General features: G+C 45.5%; 1 protein-coding gene across 2 annotated transcripts in view; it reads left to right on the plus strand.

The window, feature by feature from the left end:
* Positions 1 to 18,754, plus strand: part of NAPSA (napsin A aspartic peptidase) — a 776,864-nt gene that overhangs the window by 293,519 nt on the left and 464,591 nt on the right. The gene's annotated exons all lie outside the window — the stretch shown is intronic.

An 18,754-nucleotide genomic window follows, 5' to 3' on the forward strand; every position in this document is an offset into this window, starting at 1 on the left:
AGCCCTCGGTCAGCCAGAATCCCAAAGTCTGGGTCCGGCATCGGCTGTTCATCCATGCTCCCTGACGTCAGAGCGCCAGGAGTACAAAGCTGATAGCCGATGCCATTTTCTCCAGTCTTTCTTGCCGTGCAGTGATAGCAGTTCGCAAGTGCTGGTCGGCTGACTCCTGACGAATTTTTCTGATATTCTTCGGTCCGAAGACTTTCTTCTCCACTCAAAGCTAAGTACCCCGTCGGGGAAACTTTTTTCTTGCTCCACTCCGATGTCAGAAAAAGTTAATTGCATTTCATGTGGGAAGCAAATACCGCATAAGGATTTTCATTCTTACTGTATTCCTTGCTTGGGCCCTGACCACGACGTAGCTAGTTGTCAGTTTTGTGCTAGATTCAATTAATGTACAATTAAGCGAATGTACGATTTTGCTTTTCATTACTTCGGTAGGTGCTTTAACTACAAAATGTCGTCGGATACGGTCCCGGCTACCGGAGTTCACAAACGTCGCAAGGATAAAGACAGGCCTCCGAGGTCCAAATCTGATGATAGTGCACAAGCGGAGCCAGCTTCAGGTTCGGCCGTCGTCAGTGAGGCGCTTTTGCAGCCCCTGTCGTCGGCCATTTCAGAACAGACGGCTGAAACGGACTCTCATGAGGAGCCAACCAGGCCTTTAAATATTTCTGTTGCTGGACCTGCGGATGGGTCCGGAGCCGCTGTGCAGGTACCGGCTTCCGAAGGTGTTTTCAGGCCTACTCAGCTACTAGTAAAGGCAAAGCCAAAGACAAAGGCAAAGACTCCTTCTAAATCAAAGACTTCAACACAGGCATCTTCTGAACCGGCTCCCAAGTCACAGAAACAGTTACTCAAGATGGCGGAGGATTTACTTACTATGATTAGGGGTTCTCATCCCCCTCCAGACAAAAGGCCAAGGCAGGATGTTTATTATGATTCCTCCGATCAGGCGTCTGTTTCCTCAGATGTCCTTCAAGGATGCATCTGCAGTCCTAACAAATGGGTTGTCCTGGCCTCAGGCAGCCCTTCGGTCGGCCGGATTCCAAAGTCTGGGTCTGGCCTCGGCTGATGTCGCACTTCACCCGACGTCATAGCTGCAGTTCAGCGGGTATAAAGGCATCAGCCAACGCCATTTTCCTCAGTCTTTCTTGCTGCATGGCGCCCGAAGCAGAAGCTGTTCGCAAGTGCCGGTCGGTCAGAACCAGAGATTGCTACTACCGAAGACTTCTAAAAAGCTAAGTACCCCGTTGGGGACACTTTCTTGCCTCAGCCGATGTCAGAAAAAGTGAATAACTGTTTAATTTGTGGGAAACAAATACCTCATAAAGATTTCCACTGTTACTGCCTACCTTGTTTAGGCCCAGACCACGACGTAGCAGCTTGTCTAGCCTGTGCTTCCTTCAACCGACGGACACTTAGACGTCAGTCGGAGTTTGCAGAGGAGTTTTTCGGCTCCGCTTTTGCTTATATCATGCCGTCGGAGACTCCGACTTCTCATTTAGTTAAAAAGCGTAAGGAAAAGGACCGACACTCGCGGTCCGCGGTTTCGGCCGAAACCGCGGTTAAGCCAACCGCGAGTGTCTCGGTTTCGGCTGAAACCGAGTCCTCTGTTCTTCCTTCGGCCGAAAGCATTCCTCCTACTACGGAGACCTCTTCCAGCATGGCTGAATCTGCTACGGAAAATTTACCTGCTCTTACAGTTTCTCAGGATTTATCAGATACTATCCCCTTAGATGTATCTTCTCCTGCACGTGGAGCTGCTAGGCCCCCTGCATCCATGTCAATTAAGGCTTTTGCCAGGGCCAAAGCAGCTAAATCTTCAAAGGCCATACCTGCTAAAACCCCCTGTCACAGGCCTAGCACTAATACTCAAATGCTTACTCTAGCAGAGGATCTCATTTCTTTGATCAGGGGAACCCAGTCTCACCCTGACAGGGCCTCGCACCCACCTCCAGAGAAGAGGCCTAGAGCAGAGCCCCCTGAGCCAGTTTCTTCAGATTACTTCTCTGATGATTCAGAAATTACTAATCCTCCAGAAGGCCCTTATTCTCCATATGAGGACTCTGATGCAGAGGATTCCATACCTTCTGCCTCTCCTCCTGAGGAATTTTCTTTTGGAGAAACCTTGCATGCTATGAGGGAACAATTTCAATGGCAGGGCCAGGATTTTTCAGACTCTAGGAAAAGGCTTAGGACCTTTTTACATTTACCACAACATAGGCCTTTAGCTATTCCTCCAGTACTTACAGTTGTGGATGATGCATTTAATTATGCTTGTACTGCCCCTGCCTCTCTGCCTCCGGCCCCTGCTAAGCCCGACAGGTACTACAGGGTTCCAGACACACATTATCATTTGTATAAGGCTCCTATAGCGGATCCAGAAACTATTTCACAGGGCCCCAAAGCTGTAGCAGCTGCCTCTGCCAAAAACCCCCTCCCCTCTGAAAGAGAATCTAGGGCATTGGAGAGATTGGGTAAAAAAGTTTATACTTCTGCTACACTCTTGGCTAGGGCCTTAAACTGTTAATTCCACATGATTTAGTATCAGGAATTTCTGTTAGATCAGCTCACTAAAAAGCTGTCCTCGCCTGAGCCTTTAGACCGTAAGTCCCTTCAGGATTTGGTGCATAATACTCAGCAGGTCAGTAATCGCTCCTTAAAATGCGGCTATGATGCACTGGAGGCTTCCTTTAGATCAGCTATGACTGGTACAGTGATCAGAAGGCATGCATGGCTAAAAGAGCAATCCTTACCAGACCATGTAAAGTCAAAGCTTCTAGATGCTCCCATGGAAAAGAACAGTTTGTTTGGTTACCCTGCACAGCAAGTGTTGAAGGTGGAAGAAAAAGCTAAATCTGTCCAGACAGTCAAGGATTTCTTACAGGTCCAGCCTCCGAGATTTAGTAGGAACTGGCCTTCCAAGAATTGGTCCTTTCCAGAAACCACCAGAGCACAGAGAAGCAGAAATAGACGCCCTAGAGGCAGAGGTCAATCCAGAGGTGCCTACAGGGGACGTCAGTGGCAGACTAACAGCCAGAGAAGTACTGCCACAGATCCAGCCACTACCACTTCCACAGGACAATCACAGTGACTTGGCTCTAAAACCGCCTACCAGGGAACAACTAGGAGCACCCTTAGGTGGAAAGCTAGCCTTATTTTCAGTAAATTGGCATTACATTACAGGAGACAAATGGATTTTGCAGACAATAGACAAAGGCTACAGGTTTCACTTCCATACTCTTCCAAGGAAGAGAGGAATGCCAAACCTGGGAATGCCAAACCTACCTCCAAACCAAAGGACAAACGCTCTACAGCAAATAGACCATTTACTAAGGATGAGAGCTATAGAAAAGGTACCGGCTATGGAACAAGGACAAGGATTTTATTCAAGGCTTTTCCTGGTACCAAGAAAGGAAAACCAATGGAGACCTATCCTCGATCTGTCCGCTCTAAACACATATCTCATTGTTCCAAAATTCAAGATGCTGACCCTACAGCAACTTCTTCCCATGCTGGGTAAGGAGTCTTGGCTGGTGACTCTGGATCTCAAGGAGGCATACCTGCACGTCCCCATTTGACCAAATTGCAGAAGATACCTCAGATTTCTTGCAGGATCAGAGCATTATCAATTCTCAGCATTGCCTTTTGGCTTATCTACTGCGCCCAGTGTATTCACGAAATGCCTGGCATCAGTAATTGCTCATTGCAGGCTTCAGGGAATTCAAATTTATCCATACCTGGACGACTGCCTGTTACAAGCGGACAGCAAGGAAAAATTGACAAAAGATTTGAAAAAGGTTATTCACCTGCTGCAAGCCCTGGGATACACAGTCAACACAAAAAAGTCAAGGCTGATACCATCAAAAAGGATAACCTTCTTGGGTGCAGAACTGGACACATCAAACCAGATGGCATTCCTCACAGCAGAAAAACAGAAGCAGCTACCACTCTATTTCATGGCACTGTCAACGCAGAACCAGCTTACAGCAAGGAAAATACTCAAGCCCTGGGTTACATGGCATCCTGCATAATATTAATTCCACATGCCAGACTACATATGAGGAAGTTGCAATGGTACCTGAGGAATTTGTGGTCCCAGCACAAGCACAGCCTAGAAACTCAAATTCCAATAATTCCATGCCTGAACCAAGAATTCCAGTGGTGGGCCCAGGCCTGTCAATTGAACAAAGGACTGCCCTTCCACAGGCCTCACCCAAGCCAGACTATCACCACGGACGCGTCAGACCTCGGTTGGGGGGCACACATGCTGGACAAGTGCATACAAGGCTTATGGACTCAAGACCAGATGAACCTACACATAAATCAAAAAGAGATGCTGGCAGTAAAACAGGCAATTCAGACATTCAGACCAATTCTTCACCAGGGTCATTTGCTGATAAGGACGGACAACACCACAGTTATGTGGTATATCAACAAGCAGGGAGGCACACATTCTTATCCTCTATGCCGGATGGCAATGGACCTCTGGAATCTGGCCCTGAGCTTCAACATTCAGCTCCAAGCCATATTTGTGCCAGGAAAAGAAAATATACTAGCAGACATCTTAAGCAGAACCACCACGGATGCCCACGAATGGATGCTGCATCCAGACATCTTCAGAACCATCACAAGGAAATGGGGACTGCCAGAAATAGACCTGTTCACGTCCCCACACAACCACCAATTGAAGAAATTCTGCACAAGGACATACCACCCACTTGCTTGGAGGGTGGACTCTATCTTTCAGTTGGGAAAACCTGACAGCATATGCATTCCCACCTCTTCCTTTGATGCACAAAATGCTGCTGAAGATCAAAGAAGAACACCCCAGGATCATCTTGATAGCTCCAGACTGGCCCAGACAACATTGGTACCCACTTCTGAGGAGTATATCCCAGGAAAACGCATTGCCTCTACCCCTACTACCTCTACTGCTGACACAGAACAACTTCAAAATCCTGCATCCAAACCTGAAAACACTGCAACTAGCTGCTTGGAACATTATATAAGGCAAAATAACCCAGATTTATCTCAAAGGGTTAAAGACATTATCTTGGAGGCTCGCAGACCCTCAACAAGGAAAACTTATTCAGCAAAATGGAAAAGATATCTCATTTGGAGTGCAACAAAAGGTGTAGATGCATCATTGGCAAACATAGCTAACATCCTGGAATACTTAGCAGAGCTTTTCCACAATGGTCTGTCTTACTCCTCTATTAAGATCCATGCATCAGCAATTTCAGCAGAATACAACATGGATCCTGCAGTCTTTTCTCAACCTCTACTCAGGCAGTTTCTCAGAGGAATTAAAAATGTAAAGCCACCACGGAAACCACCATTGCCTACATGGGACTTGAACTTTGTGTTAGAAAAGTTGACACTCCCCCCTTTTGAACCAGCAGCAACAGCAGAATTACAGTACTTATCTTGGAAAACTGCTTTCCTGCTTGCAATCACTTCAGCTAGAAGGGTTTCTGAATTACAGGCATTAATGGCAGTACAACCCTTCCTTATCTTCCATCAGGATAGAGTGTCCATGAGAACTAATCCTACCTTTATGCCAAAGGTGGCCTCCAGGGTATCATTAAACCAAGCAATACACCTACCAACATTCTTCCCCAACCCGCAGAACAGGGGGGAAAGGCTGCTGCATACTTTGGATGTACACAGACAATTGCGCTACTACCTGGACAGAACCAAGAACAATAGAAAAACTGACCAGCTTCTGGTAGCATATGCAACAGGAATGGAAGGAAAAGCAATTTCAAAACAGACAATCTCAAAATGGATAGGAAATTGCATTAGATTTTGTTACTCTTTTCATGGAAAGGCAACTCCAGAAAACATCAGGCCTCACTCCACAAGGGCTACAGCCACTACTACAGCCTTCTTACGAGGAGTGGCTACCAAAGACATTTTAGAGGCTGCTACTTGGAGCTCCGTGCATACATTTGCCAAGCATTATAATCTACCTTTATATTCCAGATCCCGAGCAGGTTTTGCCACTGCTGTTTTGCAAGGGATCTTAACTACACCATAACCTCTTACTGCCTCCTTAGGGCCTCCTCCCCCAGTTTGGCTATGGTATTCTACCCATTTGTTAGGACTGCAGATGCATCCTTGAAGGACATAGTACAGTTTTGTACCTACCATAAATGTAGATGTCCGAGAGGTATGCATCTGCAGTCAGGATTACCCACCCTCCTTCCCCTCTCTGGTACTCCTAGGGTAATTGCCCATCTTGTAGCTAGCTGGGGGAATCTATTATGGTGTATTTGTTTGTATATATGTATATACATGTTTATTTCTATTTGCTCTCTATTGTTTGGAAATATTTGCATTTATCCAAATTTAGCCTTCCTAGAGGGCACCTGGCATCTGGGGCAAGAAACACTGAGGAAAATGGCGTCGGTTGATGCCTTTATACCCGCTGAATTGCAGCTATGACGTCGGGTGAAGTGCGACATCAGCCGAGGCCAGACCCAGACTTTGGAATCCGGCCGACCAAAGGGCTGCCTGAGGCCAGGACAACCCATTTGTTAGGACTGCAGATACATACCTCTCGGACATCTACATTTATGGTAGGTACAAAACTGTACTTTTCTTCTTCTGATCAGGAATATTCTTTCCCTCCTTATGAGGAGTCTGATGCTGAAGAATCCATTCCTTCAGCTTCTCCCCCTGAGGATTTCTCTTTTGGGGAAACTTTGCATGAAATGAGAGAACATTTCCACTGGGAAGGACAGGAGTATTCAGAATCCAAGAAAAGACTGAGGGATTTTCTTCTTCCCCAACATAGATCCCTGGCTGTTCCTCCTGTTTTGGATATTGTGGATGATGCCTTTTCGGAGGCTAACTTAACCCCTGACTCTTTTCCTCCTGCTCCTGTTAAGCCTGATAGATATTACAAGGTTCCTGATTCCCATCAGTTTTTATATAAGAACCCTTCTGCTGACCCTGAAACCATTTCTCAGGGTCCTAAGGGAGTTAAGGCCGCTTCTGCCAAAAATCCCATTCCTACTGAAAAGGATTCACGATCCTTAGAAAGATGGGGCAAAAAGGTGTACACTTCTGCCACTTTGTCCATTAGGGCTTTAAACTGTAAGTTTCATATGTTTAAATACCAGCAATTTCTCTTGTCTGTCTTAAAACAAAAGATTACTTCCATTTCTGCCTGTGCAGATGATAAGGAATTACATGACTTATTGCATGCCACTGAACAGGTTGGGAAGCATGGTTTGCACTGTGGATTTGATGCCTTGGAGGCTTCTTGTAGGGCTGCGGCCTCTGGCACAGTCATTAGAAGGCATGCATGGCTCAAGGAACTAAATTTACCTGAATAAGTAAAGGCTAAATTATTGGATGTTCCTGTTCAGCATAATGTTTTGTTTGGATCAAAAGCTGAAGAGGTGATTAAAAAGATGGAGGATAAGGCGAAATCCATGCAAACAGTTAAAGATTTCTTACAAGTACAGCCACCTAGATTTAGCAGGAATTGGCCTTCAAAAAATTGGTCCTTTCCCACTTCAGACAGGCCTCAGAGGGGTAGATATAGACGCTCCAGAGGGAGGCCTCAAACACAAGCTGCTTATAGACCAAGACGGTGGATTGCTTCCACCCTTAGGGGAGGAGAGGACAGGTCACAATCTCAAAGGAAACAAACTCAATGACTCCCTCTGTTGGGCTACAGGAACTTCTTGCCTGGAAGCCCCCCTCGGAGGAAAACTCTCTCTTTTTTATCAAAATTGGACTCAAATAACCCAAGACAAGTGGGTTTTGGATGTGGTTTTAAGAGGTTACAAATTCCATTTTCATACCTTGCCAAGGCCAAACGGATGGCCAGACCTTCCAAAACATCAATGGATGGAAGCCTTGAACCAGGTGGAAGCTCTTTTGGCTATGAATGCCATAGAGCTGGTTCCTCTTTCAGAGATGGGAAAAGGTTTTTACTCAAGGCTCTTTCTAGTCCCAAGGAAGCAAAACTCATGGAGACCCATTTTGGATCTGTCGGTCTTGAACACCTTTCTAGAGATTCCAAAATTCAAGATGCTTACTCTACAGTAGCTACTTCCATTGCTGTCCAAAGATGCATGGATGGTAACTTTGGATTTAAAGGAGGCATATTTACACATTCCCATCAGGCAGGATCGCAGAAAATACCTCAGGTTCAAGGCCGGATCGAGGCACTTTCAATTCTCTGCGCTGCCCTTTGGATTGTCTACTGCGCCCAGGGTCTTTACCAAATGCCTGGCTCCAGTAGTAGCTTACTGCAGACTCAAGGGAATTCAAATTTACCCTTATCTGGATGATTGTCTAATTCAGGCAGACAGCAAGGATGTCTTACTCCAGCATCTAGAATTTGTACAGAACCTCCTCAAGTTCCTGGGATTCTCTGTAAACATAAAAAAGTCAAATTTGACACCAACACAGCAGATAACTTTTCTGGGTGCACTTCTAATCACCACAACCCAGATGGCATTTCTGACATCCGAAAAACAATTACAGCTGGCTTCAACTTTCAGAACATTGGCAACTCTAACTCAGCTATCTGCAAGGAAATTCCTGCAGGCTTTGGGTTACATGGCCTCCTGCATCCTTCTCATACCATATGCAAGACTACACATGAGGAAAATACAATGGTACCTAAAAAGTGTATGGTCTCAGCATTGCCACAGTTTAGACATACTGATCTCCGTCCTTCCTTGCCTTCAAAAGGAATTTCTTTGGTGGTCCAGGGCATGTGCTCTAAACAAAGGGAAACCCTTCTGTCTGCCTCCTGCCTCTCAGATTCTAACCACGGACGTCTCGGATTATACTTGGAGAGCCCATTTTAAGGGCAGTTGTTTGCAGGGCCTTTGGACAAAGGATCAGAAGCACCTGCATATCAACTTAAAGGAATTGTTGGCCATTCAGAAAGCTCTATTGGCCTTCAGGAATCTTTTACAACCAGGACAACTGCGAATACGGACAGACAACACCACAGTTATGTGGTACATAAACAAGCAAGGGGGATCTCATTCCTACCCCCTTTGCAGACTAGCCATGGATCTATGGAACACAGCTCTAGCTTGCAATCTGGATCTTCAAGCTCAGTTTCTACCAGGGAAACAAAACTTCCTGGCAGACAGTCTGAGCAGAAACCTTTCGGATCCACACGAGTGGATGCTGGACACCAAAATATTCAGGATGATAACAGCAGTCTGGGGATGTCCTCACATAGACCTCTTTGCATCCCATCTCAATCATCAACTACAGAATTTTTGCACCAGGACTTTCCACAGAGAAGCTTGGAAAGTGGACGCCCTGTCATTCAGTTGGAGGAACCTCTCGGGATATGCCTTTCCACCTCTTCCTCTTCTTCCATGGGTTTTACTGAAGATAAAACAGGACAAGCCCAAGATGATAATCTTGCTGGCTCCAAATTGGCCTCGGCAGTTTTGGTATCCAACTCTAAAAAACCTATGCCTGGAGCCCCCTTGGGTTTTACCTCAGTCTCCGAACCTTCTGTCTCAACATCAGGGTCAGGTTCTACACTCTCATGTCAGAACTCTCAGCCTGGCGGCCTGGTTAATCCAGGGCCTTTGATTTCTTCTTTACTGCCCAAGCAGGTTATGGATGTCATTTTAGAAGCCAGATGTCCTGGCACTAAAAAATCTTATGCAGGAAAATGGAAAAGATTTTGTTCCTGGATGCAGGCTCAGGATTCTGATCCTTTTCTTCCTAATATTACTTTACTTGACAGATCTCTTACATAAGGGTCTCTCTTTCTCTTCCATTAAGATACATGCCTCTGCTATTTCTGCTCATTATAATACAGACCCTCCCATCTTTTCCCACCAGCTCATGAGGCAGTTTCTCAGAGGAGCTAAGAACTTATGACCTCCTAGATCTCCTCCCATTCCTGCTTGGGATCTCAACTATGTTTTGGAAAAACTAACCTTGCCTCCTTTTGAGCCTGCTGCCTCTTCTGACATCAAGTTTTTATCTTGGAAGACAGCTATCCTGTTAGCCTTAACCTCTGCCAGGAGAGTTTCAGAGTTACAAGCTCTTATGGCTGTGGAACCTTATATTATTTTTCATCAAGACAGGGTATCTTTGAGGACTAATCCTACCTTCATGCCTAAGGTGATTTCCAAAGTGGCTTTAAATCAAACTATCCACTTGCCAACCTTTTTCCCCACTCCTCAAAATAAAGGGGAAAGGATCTTACATTCCTTGGATGTACACAGACAGCTACGTTTTTACCTGAACAGAACCAAGGACATCAGAAAATCAGAACAATTGTTTGTTTCTTATGCTTCAAGTTCCCAATGTAAAGCCATTTCAAAACGGACCATTTCTAAATGGATTGCTCATGGAATCAGATTTTGTTATTCTCACCATGGAAAGCAAATCCCAGCGAGTATACGGACTCATTCCACCAGAGCTGCTGCCACTTCTGCGGCCTTCCTCAGGGGAGTTCCTACCAAGGACATTTTGGAAGCTGCAACTTGGAGTTCAGTGCATACTTTTTCTAAGCACTACAATCTACCTCTCTACTCTAAGTCTAGGGCAGGCTTTGCCTCTGCAGTCTTGCAGGGCCTTTTAGCCGCCCCTTCCTCTTTATGACCACCTCCCTTTCTTTCAGCTTTGGGATTCTACCCTACAGTCATGACTGCAACAGTGAAACACGATGAACATAGTACAGTTGTGTACACCTACCATAAATGTAGATGTTCGAGTGTCTTCACTGTTGCAGTCTGGTTTCCCTCCCTCCTGTCCCCTCTTATTTTTACTTTTGTGTATTTCCTTTTTTTTTTCACCATTCGTCTGAGGTGTATTTGCAAAGGTTATGGGATCTTCTTCATTCTGGGACTCCTGACATCTTGGGCAAGAAAAACTGGAGAAGATGGCGTCGGCTGTCAGCTTTGTACTCCTGGCACTGACGTCAGGGAGCATGGATGAACAGCCGACGCCGGACCCAGACTTTGGGATTCTGGCCGACCGAGGGCTGCCTGCCGGCAGGGGAGAACCCTACAGTCATGACTGCAACAGTGAAGACACTCGAACATCTACATTTATGGTAGGTGTACACAACTGTACTTTTTATCTGAACAGGAGTCCGATGACTCTGATGCATCTGATTATGAAGATATGCAACCCCTGTCAGCTTATGAGGATTCTGATGCAGAGGAATCCATCCCTTCAGCCTCTCCACCTGAGGACTTCTCCTTTGGGGAACCCTACATACCTTAAGGGAACATTTCCAATAGGAATGTCAGGACTATCCTCAGTCAAAAAAGAGACTCTGGGAATTCCTAGATCTTCCACAGCACAGACCACTGGCCATTCCTCCTGTCCTGGATGTTGCGGATGATGTTTGTATGGAATCCAGTTTGACTCCTGACACCCTTCCTCCTGCTCTTAGGAAACCAGACAGGTAATATAGAGTCCCTGACTCTCACAAATTTCTATTCAAAAATCCTACTGCTGTCCCCAAGGTTATCTCTCAAGGACCTAAAGGAATTAAAGCAACTTCTGCTAACAATCGCACCCCCCCCCCCCCAGATAGGGATTCCCGAGCATTAGACAGATGGGGTAAAAAAAAGTATACACCTCTGCTACTCTTGCTATTAGAGCACTAACTTGTCAGTTCCATATGCTGAAATATCAGCAACATACCATGGAACTCCTTGAACAAAAAATATCGTTCTTTCCTGCTTGTGCAGAAAGTAGAGTTACAAGAGTTAATGCATTCTGCAAGTCAAGTAACTAAGCACACCTTATAATGTGGTTTTGATGCCCTAGAAACATCTTGCAGGACAGCAGTTACTGGTTCTGTCCTTAGAAGTCATGCTTGGCTAAAGGAACAGCCTTTGCCAGACCATGTCAAATCCAAATTATTGCATGTACCACTGCACAAAGACACCTTATTTGGCACCAAGGCAGAGGAGGTCTTAAAGATGGAGGAAAAATCTAAATCTATGCAGACAGACTTCTTGCAAGTCCAACCACCGAGGTTCACTAGGCATTGCCCCTCCAAGCACTGGTCCTTTCTGCCCCCTCCAGGTCAGCTCAGCCCAGACCCCAGAGTAGCAGGCCCCCAGGCAGCAGCCCCAGGTAATGCAGAGATCTAAGCAGTGGAGTTCCTCCTTTTCAAAACCAGGGAGTGCTAAGCCACCCCCTCATGGTAAGAACTCACAGTGACTTCACGCTTCCACTCCCTCCCTCTGCCCACCTGCTCTTGCCCCTAGGAGGAAAACTCTCCTTCCACGTAAGCACCTGGGCCACCATCACCAACGACCGCTGGGTTCTCAACATAGTGTCCCAGGGATACAAATTTTTTTCCACACTTTTACCAACCCCAAAAGGGTTCCCAGATCTTCCCCCAAACCAGTGGGCAGAGGCCAGAAAGCAAGTCCTTTTCCTGCTCTCGATGAGGGCAATAGAGCATGTTCCTGCAGAACAGGTAGGCCAAGGTTTCTACTCCAGACACTTTTTGGTACCCAGAAAAGGGAGCACCTGGCACCCCATCCTCTATCTATCCATTCTAAACACTTTCCTGGTGATACCAAAATTCAAAATGCTCACCCTCCAGCATCTCCTACCTATGCCCTCCAAGGATGTTTGGTTAGCCACCCTAGACCTAAAAGAGGCCTACCTACACATCTCAATCAGGGAATCCTGCAGGAAATATCTCTGTTTCAGGGCAGGATCACTGCACTTTCAGTTCTCAGTGCTTCCCTTTGGCTTATCCACTGCTCCCAAAGTTTTCACAAAATGCTTGGTTCCACAATTGCTTTTTGTAGACAAAGAAATATTCAAATGTACCCATATTTAGACGACTGCCTGATACAGGCAGACATTCAGGAAAAGCTGCTAAAGCACTTGACCTTTGTAAAGGACCTACTGACCTCCCTGGGGTATACTATCAATGAAAAGAAATCCAAACTAGTACCCACACAAAAAAATTGTATTCCTGCAAACAAGCCTGGACACGGTATCCTAGATGGCATTCCTTACACCAGAAAAACAAACCTACCTGACAACCTACTTCTCTCAACTAGCCACCGGACCCCAGTTATCCACAAGGAAAATCCTACAAGCTCTGGGTTCAAGGCTTCTTGCATTCTACTCATTCCATATGCCAGACTGCATATGAGGAAACTACAATGGTACCTAAAAAGCCTTTGGTGTCAACACTCCCAAGATCTGAAAACTCTTACACCAGCGATACCTTGCTTAAGGAAAGATTTCCTTTGGTGGGCAGCAGCATGCATCCACAAGGGACTATCCTTCTCACAACCTCACGCTGCCCAGACCTTCATCACATACTCCTTAGACTATGCCTGGGGTGCACACCTGGATGGCAGGTGCATTCAGGGCCAATGGGAGCCCAAAGCAAATACATCTGCACATCAACCAAAAAGAGATGTTAGATATTCAGCAAGCTCTGACAGCCTTCAGACCCCTACTCTCCCCGGGATCTCTACTGATCAAAACAGACAATACCACTGTGATGTGGTATATCAACAAGCAGGGAGGGACTCGCTCGTACCCTCTGTGCAGGCTTGCCATGACCCTATGGCACACAGCCTCAGCCATGCAACTACACCTGCTAGCACAATTCCTGTCAGGCTCGCTAAACTCTCTGGCAGACAACTTAAGCAGAAATCCTCCAGGCCACCTTCACCCTTGTAACACAGAAATGGGGCACCCCGAAGGTCGACCTTTTTGCTTTCCACTCCAACCATCAGCTCAGCAAATTGTGCACCAGGGAACCTCACAGCAAGACCTGAAAAAGTGGATGCTCTGTCCTTCCAGTAGGTCAACCTCTCGATCTATGCATTCCCCCTCTATTGCTCATTACAAGAGTACTGCTGAAAATAAGGGAGGAAAAAACGAGGACAATCCTGATTGCCCCAGGCTGGCCACGCCATCTGTGGTACCCTCTGCTGCGGAGCCTGTCACCACTGGCACCTTGGCATCTCCCATTCACTCCTGACCCAGAGGAATGGAGAATTCATGCATCCCCAATTGCAGACCCTCAATCTGGCAGCCTGGCTATTCCCTGACCACTGAGCATGCTGCCAATCTAAGCAAACAAATTCTAGATGTTATACGTGAGACCAGACGCCCTAGCATTAGAAAGTCTTATGCTGACAAGTGGAAAAGGTTTTGCACCTGGTTCCAGGCTAAGGGAAATGGAACTGCACAGCCCTCCCTACCTCTCATCCTGGATTACCTGGTTGACCTACTACACAGGGGTCTATCCTTCTCTTCCATTTAAAATTCATGCCTCTGCCATCTCTGCTCATTTCAGCACAGAGCCACCTCTTTTCTCCCACCCTCTTATTAAACAGTTCCAAAGAGGGGCTAATAACTTGAGGCCACCCAGAAGAGCACCTACCCCAGCTTGGGACCTTAACTTTGTTTTGGAAAAACTCACCCTGCTCCCCCTTTGAACCAGCAGCGTCAGCAGAGTTAAAGTTCCTCTCTTGGAAGGCAGCCTTGCGTCTGGTCATCACTTCAGCTAGAAGAGTATCTGAGCTACATGCACTAATGGCTGTAGAGCTCTTCATCATTTTCCATGCTGGCAGGGTCTCCCTCAGGACTAACCCATCCTTCATCCCAAAAGTGGTGTCCAGTGTGGCCCTCAACCAATCCATTCATTTGCCCATCTTTTTCCCTAACCCACAAAACAAGGGGAATAGGATTCTGCACTCTCTATATGTGCACTGACAGCTCAGTTTCTACCTAGACAGGACTAAATCATTTAGGAAGACTGATAAATTGTTAGTCAGGTTTGCTACAGGACCAGAGGGCAAGGCCATATCCAAACAAACCATTTCCAAAAGGATAGCACACTGCATCCATTTCTGCTACAAGCACCACGGGAAACCTCCCCACAAGGGGGTCAGGACACATTCTACCAGAGCAACCTTCACCTCTGCAGCTTTCCTCAGAGGGGTCCACACCAGGGACATCCTGGAGGCTGCAACATGGACATCTGTTCATACCTTCACCAAGCATTAACACCCACCTATCTTCTCCAAATCCAGGGCAGGCTTTGCCACAGCAGTCTTGCAGGGCATCCTAGCTAGCCCTCAGTCTTCTTGACTGTCTCCACCATTTTCTTCAGCTTTGGGAATCAAACTAAATGTGTTGAGTGCAACAGTGAAACACGAAGAACATAGTACAGTCGTGTACACTTACCATAAATGTAGATGTTAGAGTGTATTCACTGTTGCAGTCCTGGTTTCCCTCCCTCCATCCCCCTTGTCTCTCTCTCAAGTTCTTTCTATCTATCTCTATCCGTACAAGGATGTTTCGGTATTTACTTTCTACTGGTGGTGTTCTTCCACCATAACCTATCTCCCTTTTGGGGGCTCCTGACAGGGCAAGAAAAACTGATGTAATGTGTCGGCTGCTTTAATTTATAACTCTGACGACCTGACGTCAGTCCTGGAGCGACGGCAACCGACGCAGAAATACTAAGCCTCTGGTGTTCGGGCCGACTGAGGGCTACCCTGGCAGGGATAATCCCAAATGTAATGACTGCAACAGTGAATACACTCGAACATCTACATTTATTGTAATTGTACACACCTGTACTTTTGGGCTCATTCTACCAGGTCAGTGGCTACTTCAGAGGCCTTTTCAGCCCATCAGTCCTTGGATGATATCTGTGCAGCAGCAACTTGTTCTTCCCCTTGTACCTTCATTACAAACTGGATCTAATTTGTAGCGGAAGGGTTTCCTTTGGCTCCACTGTCCTTCGGCATGCCATGCCACGAGGCCACCCGAGAATGTTAGGTAGCTGGGGACTCTGACCCATACGTGATGAATGGTGACTAGGATAACATCAGGTTATTAGTTATGTACTCACCATTATTAGTTATGTACTCACCATAACTTGGTATCTGTGTTATCCGTAGTCACCATTCATCACAATCCCACCCTCCTTCCCCCTTCCTGAAGGATTGGCAGGATTTGGTGGACCTTTGCTGGTGGCAGGTTTTATCTGTTTTTCTCCAGGGCAAACTCGATCTAAGGGTTAGTGGGCAGTAGAGCATCATGGGAGGGGAGGAGCTTCAGCTAAGCTGTTGTCTAAGTGTGCTGGCTTGGATCCGATGTCTGATCCCAGACCCATATGTGATGAATGGTTACTATGGATAACACAGATACCAAGTTATGGTGAGTACATAACTAATATTCATGCTTCTAAAGAGTCATGAGATTGAGTATGTTCATACCAGGATGGGGGGAGGGTTGATTTGCGGATTTGTAAGGAAGAGGAGGGATTACTGCACATAATGTCCACTGGAGCATAATGAGTAATAGTAAAGGTGTACAGCACTGGACATGTACTGCGATGTGAGGGATGAAGAGGAAGCCCCATGGCAATGGTTATATACTTGAAGGTGGTGGATGAAGAAAAAGCCCTATGGCAGTACAGTAGACATGCTAGATTTTTAAGAGTGAGAGGGAAAGCTCTATGGCACTACATATTTTCTGTAGTGTAGTGAAGGTGGGGAAAATTCAGTGGTACTGAATATGCACTGTATTGTAGGGAGTGAGGAGTAATGCCTATAAACTGGTCATGTACATGAATCACATACAGAACTTTAAAAGAGCAGGTAGGTGGAGTGATACTGAAGACAAATGAGGCAGAATTGGTAGACAGAAGAGTGCAGATGCATGGTTGGCATAAGAAGATACTACTTTACTGGACTGGTGCAGAATCTGTAATGTCTTGTTAGTTTGGATACTGTAATACAGAAGGGTGTATGTAGCCAGGCATACTCTTTGTACTCTACTGAGTACATTTTTTTCCTGAGCATCATGTCATCATGGCTTTATTTCAGGTCATATTACTGTACGTCTCCAACTGTCCAAATGAATGTCTTCAACAATAGGTATAATATTGCTAAGTATAAAAACATTGTCTTAAATATTTTTAGTGGGAACAACTGAAAATGTTGATTACATTTTTTAAGTGCTTGAGGGGCAGCATTTTGAGAGATGTGTCCAGTTTCAAGTGATAGTGCTACCCCCCCCCCCCCCCGAACAACTAAGAGCTTGTAAGTATAAAGTGGAATTTGCTTGCTACACCTGCATGGTTCAAGAGAGCAGGTGGCAAAGTGATGGTAGCTGAGGCTACATAGGGGCTTGGAGAAGGAGTAATTATTTAATGAATGCTGTTTGTCCTGACAGAATGGCAAGAAAACGCTGAAAGTCACTTTCATCAAAAGCAAAACTAAAGCATTTTAGCAAGGGACAAGCTTCCCTCCCCTGTAAACCCCATATGTGGAGGAACCCTTCCCCCCATCTTGTATATACTAACTTCATGTCCCACAGTAATGGAGAGAGGGCAACACCACATGTCCACTGAAAGTTGCTTTCACTGATTAAGGTGTCACTGTGTTGTAGGTCAGACAAACAGCATTTGCCAAAAACACATGCTCCTTTAGAGACGACATGCTTGGAAGTGAATTGAAGGTATGTCGTCTGTGTAATGATTATGTGCAACAACTACACAGTACCAGTGGTTGAAGGTCTGTTTTCACTGGCATTACTAGGACTCCTTGTTTGTAATGCAGCAGTTCCTTCATTGCCAAGTACATGTATAAAATGAAATCCAAGTGATTTGTACTTTTCCATACTGATATTTCAGAGGAAAAAGTGATGACAGAAATATGCTTTGGGGTATGAATATGAAGATAAAGAAGAAAAAAGATGGCATTCTAGCTGAGTTAGGCACCAGTGGGTAAGATAGGTGAGGTTAAGGAAGTGGGGACTGAATATGATGGGGTTAGGGAGTAGATTGTTGTTCCAAACAGTTAAAAATGATTTTCATCAAAGGTGTGGTATCTGCTCACTGTCATTTGCATGAATATGCATTTAGATCCATGAAGCCATTGTTCCAGAAATTTTAGGCTGTGGCACGCTGACTTTGTCAGACAATTGGGCTGTAGCTTAAAGTGAAATCTGTAACATTGGCTGTTTTTTTAAACAGATATGTATACTTCAGATGACTTGCCAATTATTAGCAAGCATTTTGCTGTCCTCTCACATATGCTTTGCTAATGGTGATTATTTAAAGTATGGAATTGCAGTGTGTCTTTAGGTCATGTTTTAGGTGCTAATCTACAAAATTTCAAGCCTTTTTTAACACATTGATAGTGACAAAATCAACTACAGTAAGAACGCTTTGCTGTTTAGTGGGAGGTTTGCATATATCTAGTAAAGCAAATGCTAAATCTGAATTTTCTCTTTGGTTGGAAGGGTGAAAGTTTGCTCTCTGTTCAAAAGTCTGTCAAATTTGTCCTACTGATGCAAAATGGCACCTTTGATCTTCATTGTAAGTGGCCCAGGTTTGATTTCTATAGTTTACTCCCTGTTCGTAGATAGTCTGGCAGGACTAGCTGCACTGCCTTGTTTCCCCTAGTGAAAATATCTAACGGGTTTCTGGAAGACAGCCTAGTTTGAGGCTAGAGCTAACCCACAAAAGTGTATTTTATGTGCATTACATCAACTCCTTGCCTGCTACATTGTGGGAATGCAGGTGTAAAGAAAACCCTAGTACTTGCAATATACTATGATTCAAAATCCCAGGCCACCCACAACTCTCACTCGTAAGTGGTTGTACATGGGGGAATGAGAAAAATAACTGGCAATAGGTTTTGGTGGGCTGGAGATCAGCTGTAGCAAGAGCACTAAGGAAATGAACAGTAAAACAAATCTTACAAAATAAAATAAGAGGAAG

Source organism: Protopterus annectens, chromosome 17.part0 (assembly GCF_019279795.1).
Source record: "Protopterus annectens isolate FY-2018-M chromosome 17.part0, PAN1.0, whole genome shotgun sequence".
NCBI lineage: Eukaryota > Metazoa > Chordata > Ceratodontiformes > Protopteridae > Protopterus > Protopterus annectens.